Source organism: Anomaloglossus baeobatrachus, chromosome 10, assembly GCF_048569485.1.
Source record: "Anomaloglossus baeobatrachus isolate aAnoBae1 chromosome 10, aAnoBae1.hap1, whole genome shotgun sequence".
In the NCBI taxonomy this organism is placed as follows: Eukaryota; Metazoa; Chordata; class Amphibia; order Anura; family Aromobatidae; genus Anomaloglossus; species Anomaloglossus baeobatrachus.
Genome location: NC_134362.1, coordinates 193,565,698 through 193,572,470, shown reverse-complemented (window position 1 = coordinate 193,572,470; position 6,773 = coordinate 193,565,698). Strand labels below are relative to the sequence as shown.

The 6,773-nt window shown below is 43.2% G+C and overlaps 1 protein-coding gene across 1 annotated transcript in view; it reads right to left on the bottom strand.

The window, feature by feature from the left end:
- Positions 1–6,773, bottom strand: part of CDH13 (cadherin 13) — an 867,885-nt gene that overhangs the window by 609,059 nt on the left and 252,053 nt on the right. The window lies entirely within an intron of this gene.

The window sequence follows — 6,773 nt, the reverse complement described above, 5'->3', positions numbered from 1 at the left end:
CTTTCACCTTATTTATTTTGTAGATCATTTCTGTTTACCACTGACCGTCAAATTGGCGTCATTACAGTGGTTAATCAGCCATATGGCGCACAACCGTGTCCACGTATGAGTACAGCGGCGCGATACATGTAGAGTATGTGCTTTAGTCTAGGACAGGCAATTTGTAATACTAATTATATCGTTGTTTCCTACGACCACTGACAGTGCACTCAGCCGAGCGGCGAATACAATTAACACGTCCATGTGATTACTTATGCTTAACACGTTTCTTCTGCAGCCTTACGTCGGGTCACCTTGTCATATAAAACCTACAAACGTTTCATCGATATATATCTCAGGATGTTATAAGTCTACGCGGTAAATATACAATGCCGTGGAGCCACATTGAGGATGAGGTTTACGATAATCTGGGTTACCCCAAGCGCTGGGGGTTACCCCAAGCTCGGCTAATTACAGCCGGCAGTCCCATGAATGGGGAGGTGGCACCGATGTGTAGCCATCTGGTCCAGTCTACTGAGTCACTTTATGGCCAATTTTCAGGATCAGTTGAAGTCAAAGCCAACAGACTTCCAATTACTAAATTATCACCTAGCTCTCACACAGGGATGAGGGAATACCCAGGAAAAATCAAGGAAGATGTAAAGGAAGGCCCTGGAGGTAGAGTGGAAAGGGGTCACCACGTCACATTCACCAGTAGGTGATCCCTGCACTCCCTAACGTCCCTAGATGGGTCCTTCCCCCGTGCGCCGTCATGTGCCTAGTCCCTCATTGACCCTGAACTTACCCTGACTAGGGTATTGGCCAGCGGGACATTAGTCCAACTACTACCATAAAAAAACACAAGGAACGTAAGATAAAGTTAGGGAAAGACAACAAAGTGCACTCCTTGGTTTCTTCAGCAGGAAACTTCAGAACTGCAACTGAAACGACACCACAGCTATAATAATAATAATAATATAATAATAATAATAATTTTATTCATTTATATATATATATATACAGAGATGAGCACTTTCAACACGGTCAGTATAGGTGGCATAGAGTAAAGCCAGGAGTGGGTAAATATATTGGAAGGGCATGATGACAAAATGCCATATAGTGGTGATTAAGGCTAAAAGTAATCTCAGTGAACAGGATCACAACTGTCAGTATTGCCGGCATGGAGTAAAGCCAGGGGTGAGCAAATATATTGGAAGGGTGTGATTACAAAATGCAATAGCAGTGACTAAGGCTAAAAGTACTCCCAGCCATCAAGATCAAAACTGTCAGTATAGCCGGCATGGAGTAAAGCCAGGATTGGGTAAATGTATTGGAAGGGCGTGATAACAAAATGCTATAGCGGTGATTATGTCTAAAAGTAATCTCAGTGATCAGGATCAAAAGTGTCAGTATAGCCGTCATGGAGTAAAGACAGGATTGGGTAAATATATTGGAAGGGCATGATGACAAAATGCTACAGCGGTGATTAAAGGCTAAAAGTAATCTCAGCCATCAGGATCAAAACTGTTAGTATAGCCGGCATGGAGTAAAGCCAGGAGAGGGTAAATATAGGGAAAGGGTGTGATGACAAAATGCTGCAGCTGTTATTAAGGCTTAAAGTAATCTCAGCTATCAGGATCAAAACTGTCGATATAGCCGGCATGGAGTAAAGCCAGGAGAGGGTAAATATAAGAGAAGGGCATGATGATAAAATGTTGTGATTAAGGCTAAAAGTAATCTCAACCATCAGGGAAGAAGTCCTTAACTCTTTTAGCATCAAAAGGAAGCAAATCTACTCCAATACAAGATGTAAGCGCCAGACGCAACACATTGGCTTGATAACATGGGAATAATCCTGTAAAATGACTTGATGCCCTTTTCCCATTCTCTCAAGGAGGCCATGGGAACCATTAAGTATTGCGAGTAGCGCTATACCAGGAATAGATCTGACTACTGCCAGATAAGCCTATAGAGATATAGAAAGGCTGTAATTTATACTATCATTCACATTTCCTCCCAGAAATCTAAAGATTGTTGTGGTAAAACATCAGCAAAGCCGGGTCCTAAGGGACCCTCCCGAGTAAATAAACTGTCATGTGTAAGTGTCAAAATGAGCAGAGAAACAACTGCTGTCAAGAAACAACCCTCGCATTAATATGAGGAAAAATTGAAAATTGCCAGCGCCTCTTCCGAAGAAGAGTAAAGTAACACATTAATTGAAGATCTTCTCTCATTTAACCAATTAGCTGTGGGTCACCGTCTTTTTAACAAGCTCACAATTAAAACAATTTGTCTTTGAGGTCTGTTATGCGGAGTGGAATCTGTCAGTTCTCTCGCAGTCTTCATTGCGTCTCACGAGCGCCTTCTCCTTTACTATATTACAACAAAGAGTCATCAAGCTCGAAGAGAAAAATGGAAATAATGAAATCTAAAAGGGATATATATTTATATATGAGAACAATTGGCTCAGAACCCAAGATTAGCTACAGGAACATTACATGACTTGTAGAACGCCTTTCTCTTCCGTACCAAGAGGTAAGATACGTAGCCGACATGGCGTTCATTGGCCAATTATTTTTATTATTTATTATAGCGCCATTTATTCCATGGCGCTTTACAAGTGAAAGAGGGTATACGTACATCAATCATTAACAGTACAAAACAGGCTGGTATAGGAGGAGAAAAAACAACCTCCACTTCAAAAATATTATGTATTGCAAAGTGTGCACAGTACCAACATTCCAAGCTGTACTATTGAAAAAATGAGATTTTTGGCAAAAAATTGCAATTTTTCGAGCCACCCCGCCAACGTCACGGCAAATCTCCTGGGGCAGTCCTAACACTAAAATATTTTTATTTAAAGTGTGCCATGTGGCCTCACATATGCAAAATTAGGACTGCACAGCACGTACCTTGTGCTTTTCAGTCACCGTCTCCATGACTGATTCATGGTTGTGGGCGGGACAGGCCCGAGCACATGCTGCTTAGAATAAATAGCCAGTGGACGGGGTTGGATGGCCAGTGTGAACAGCCACCAACCGCCAAAAATCAGGACAGATGGAAAAATAAACATGAGGTGCACTGCAAGATGAGAATCAACTGTCCCGCCCACAACCATGAATCAGTCATGGAGACGGTGACTGAAAAGCACAAGGTACGTGCTGTGCAGTCCTAATTTTGCATATGTGAGGCCACATGGCACACTTTAAATAAAAATATTTTAGTGTTAGGACTGCCCCAGGAGATTTGCCGTGACGTTGGCGGGGTGGCTCGAAAAATTGCAATTTTTTGCCAAAAATCTCATTTTTTCAATAGTACAGCTTGGAATGTTGGTACTGTGCACACTTTGCAATACATAATATTTTTGAAGTGGAGGTTGTTTTTATGCTGTTTTTTCTTGTTATATAGGGTCCCTGGTATAGGAGGAGAGAGGACCCTGCCCGCGAGGGCTCACAGTCTACAGGGAATGGGTGATGGTACAATAGGTGAGGACAGAGCTGGTTGCGCAGTGGTCTACTGGAGTGAGGGCTATTGTAGGTTGTAGGCTTGTTGGAAGAGGTGGGTCTTGAGGTTCCTCTTGAAGCTTTCCACGGTAGGGGAGAGTCTGGTATGCTGAGGTAGAGCGTTCCAGAGTATGGGGGAGGCACGGGAGAAATCTTGTACGCGATTGTGGGAAGAGGAGATAAGAGAGGAGTAGAGAAGGAGATCTTGTGAGGATCTGAGGTTGCGTGCAGGTAAGTACTGGGAGACTAGGTCACAGATGTAGGGAGGTGACAGGTTGTGCATGGCTTTGTATATCATGGTTAATGTTTTGAACTGGAGTCGTTGGGCGATGGGAAGCCAGTGAAGGGCTTGGCAGAGTGGCAAGGCTGGGGAATAGCGAGGGGAGAGGTGGATTAAGCAGGCCACAGAGTTTAGGATAGATTGGAGGGGTGCAAGAGTGTTGGAAGGGAGGCCAGAGAGCAGGAGGTTGCAGTAATCGAGGCGGGAGATGATGAGGGCATGCACTAATGTTTTTGCTGATTTTTGGTTGAGGAAAGCACGGATCCGGGAGATGTTTTTGAGTTGTAGTCTGCATGAGGTGATTGAGGGTTTGGATGTGTGGCTTGAAGGATAGAGCAGAGTCGAGGGTTACTCCAAGGCAATGAGCTTGTGAGACTGGGGAGAGTGAGCAGCCATCAAGTTTGATGGAAAAGCTTGTTGGAGGAGATAAGTGAGGAGGAGGAAAGACAATGCAAGACAACTGGTAGCATGGACCTCTGCTAATATTTACAATAGGACCAGTGGCAGATATCAGGGTTAGGCTAAGTAGAAAACTGAAGAAATAAAGTTTAGAAGTACCAAAACCAATATACTTAAAGAAAAACTCCTATAAATTCAAATTTATTAGAATGTTCTAAAAATTGAAAAATCTCAATACACAATCTATAGCAAAAATACACCAAACTATGTGTGATGCCCTGCCCTAACCAGCCCTACACTCACTCCTACCTTGCCGCGGAGGTCGGCACCCTAATCCTGCCCTTGTGGCGCCCAACGGCTGTCCCTCCAGGCCCTAACAGGCCCTAAACAGGGGGATGATAACATCTGGGCTATTGAGTGAAATTTCTCCCCTGAGGAACCTCTCTTTGAGAGGGAAATGTGTTGGGTGGTCTTTGACCATCTATCATATAGAGTGGTTTATTTGGGCCTTTGGCCCCTATGCCTTTTTTTCCCCAGGCAATTAGTCTCGGTGGAGCTCTTTTTACTGTGGTACTATATCTTTGATGTTATTTCTAAAATTTAATGTGCATTATTTTCTATTTAGGAGTGTGTCCCGTATACTAGTATATTTTATTTATGTCCCTCATTCCATCTGTTTAGGGCCTGGAGGGACAGCCGTCGGTGAGTGGGGTCGCCACAAGCGCAGGATTAGGGTGCCGACCTCCGCGTCAAGGTAGAAGTGAGAATAGGGCCGACTAGGGCTAGCTCCCCTTGATATTATTAATATCTTGTATCACACATAGTTTGGTGTATTTTTGCTATAGATTGTGGATTGAGATTTCTCATTTTTTAGAACATTCTAATAAATTTGAATTTTTAGGAGTTTTTCTTTAAGTATAAGGGTTAGGCTAAGCCAGTCAGTTGAGTTCATGAAATCACAAGTCATGGTGACTCATTGGCACATGGAACAGTAGAACACGGAGTATTAGTTATGCTGGACGGCAAACAGACAGATCAGCAGGGCAGATGATAAGGACAAAAGCAAGTCTGAAGAAGTCAAAATGTAGGGGGCAGAATTGCTTAGTAAGAACCATTTCCAACCAATCGCAGTTCATGATGCTTACAGCAAAAGATGGGTCAAGCCACAGAGAGTTAGCAGAGGGTTAATCATTAGGTCACAGGGATGGTAACAAACAGAACAGCAGGGCAGATAAGGACAAGGCAGGTCTGAAGAAGTAAAAATGTATGGGGTAGAATTGCTTAGTAAGAAGCTTTTCCAACCAAAAGCAGTTCATGATGCTTACAGAAAACGATGGGTCAAGCCACAGAGAGTTAGCAGAGGTTTAATCAGAAGGTCACAGGGATGGTAAACAAACAGAACTGCAGGGCAGATAAAGACAAGGGAGGTCTGAAAAAGTAAAGATGTAGGGGGCAGAATTGCTTTGTAAGAACCATCTCCAGCCAACAGCAGTTCATGATGCTTATAGTAAATGATGGGTCAAGCCACAGTGCACTAGCAGAGGGTTAATCAGAAGGTCACAGGGATAGTAAACAAACAGAACAGCAGGGCAGATAAGGACAAGGCAGGTTTGAATAAGTAAAAATGTATGGGGTAGAATTGCTTAGTAAGAAGCATTTCAAACCAAAAGCAGTCCATGATGCTTACAGAAAACGATGGGTCAAGCCACAGAGAGTTAGCAGAGGTTTAATTAGAAGGTGACAGGGATGGTAACAAACAGAACAGCAGGGCAGATAAGGACAATGGCAGGTCTGAAAAAGTAGGGATGTAGGGGGCAGAATTGCTTTATATGAACCATCTTCAACCAACACCAGTTCAAGATGCTTACAGCAAATGATGGATAAGCCACAGTGCACTAGCAGAGGGTTAATCAGAAAGTCACAGGAATGGTAAACAAACAGAACAGCAGGGCAAATAAGGACAATGGTAGGTCTGAAAAAGTAAAGATGTAGAGGGCAGAATTGCTTTGTAAGAACCATCTCCAACCAACAGCAGTTCATGATGCTTATAGTAAACAATAGGATAAGTCACAGAGAGCTAATCAGCAGGTCACAGAAATGGTAAACAAACAGAACAGCAAGGCAGATGATAAGGACAACAGCCGATCTGAAGAAGTAGAGATGTATAGGGCAAAATTGCCTAATAAGAACCATCTCCAATCAACAACAGTTTATGATGCTTACAGCAAACGATAAGATAACCCACAAAGAGCAGGGGGTTAATCATCAAGTCACAGAGTCGGTACATATTACTGGAGTTTGCGAAGATAAATGCAGCATAGTGATTATAGTATCTCAATGTAAGGTAACAGAGCTTACTGCAAACAACGGGTTAGCCAGCTGGTCGTATGGAGCCATACATAGAAAATGCAGACTCACATCCAACTATATGGCAGCTGGACAATGTGCGGTCTTAACACTCAAGAAGAATAGGGAGATGATGTCACAGACATGCTGGACAACTTGTAAAACCCAATGTGGAGCACAGCAAAGGGTCGCAGTCATAAGGGAAGAGAGCGGAGCCCAGCTCAACCAAGACAGGTGCATGAAAACAAGACACTTTCCAATGAACA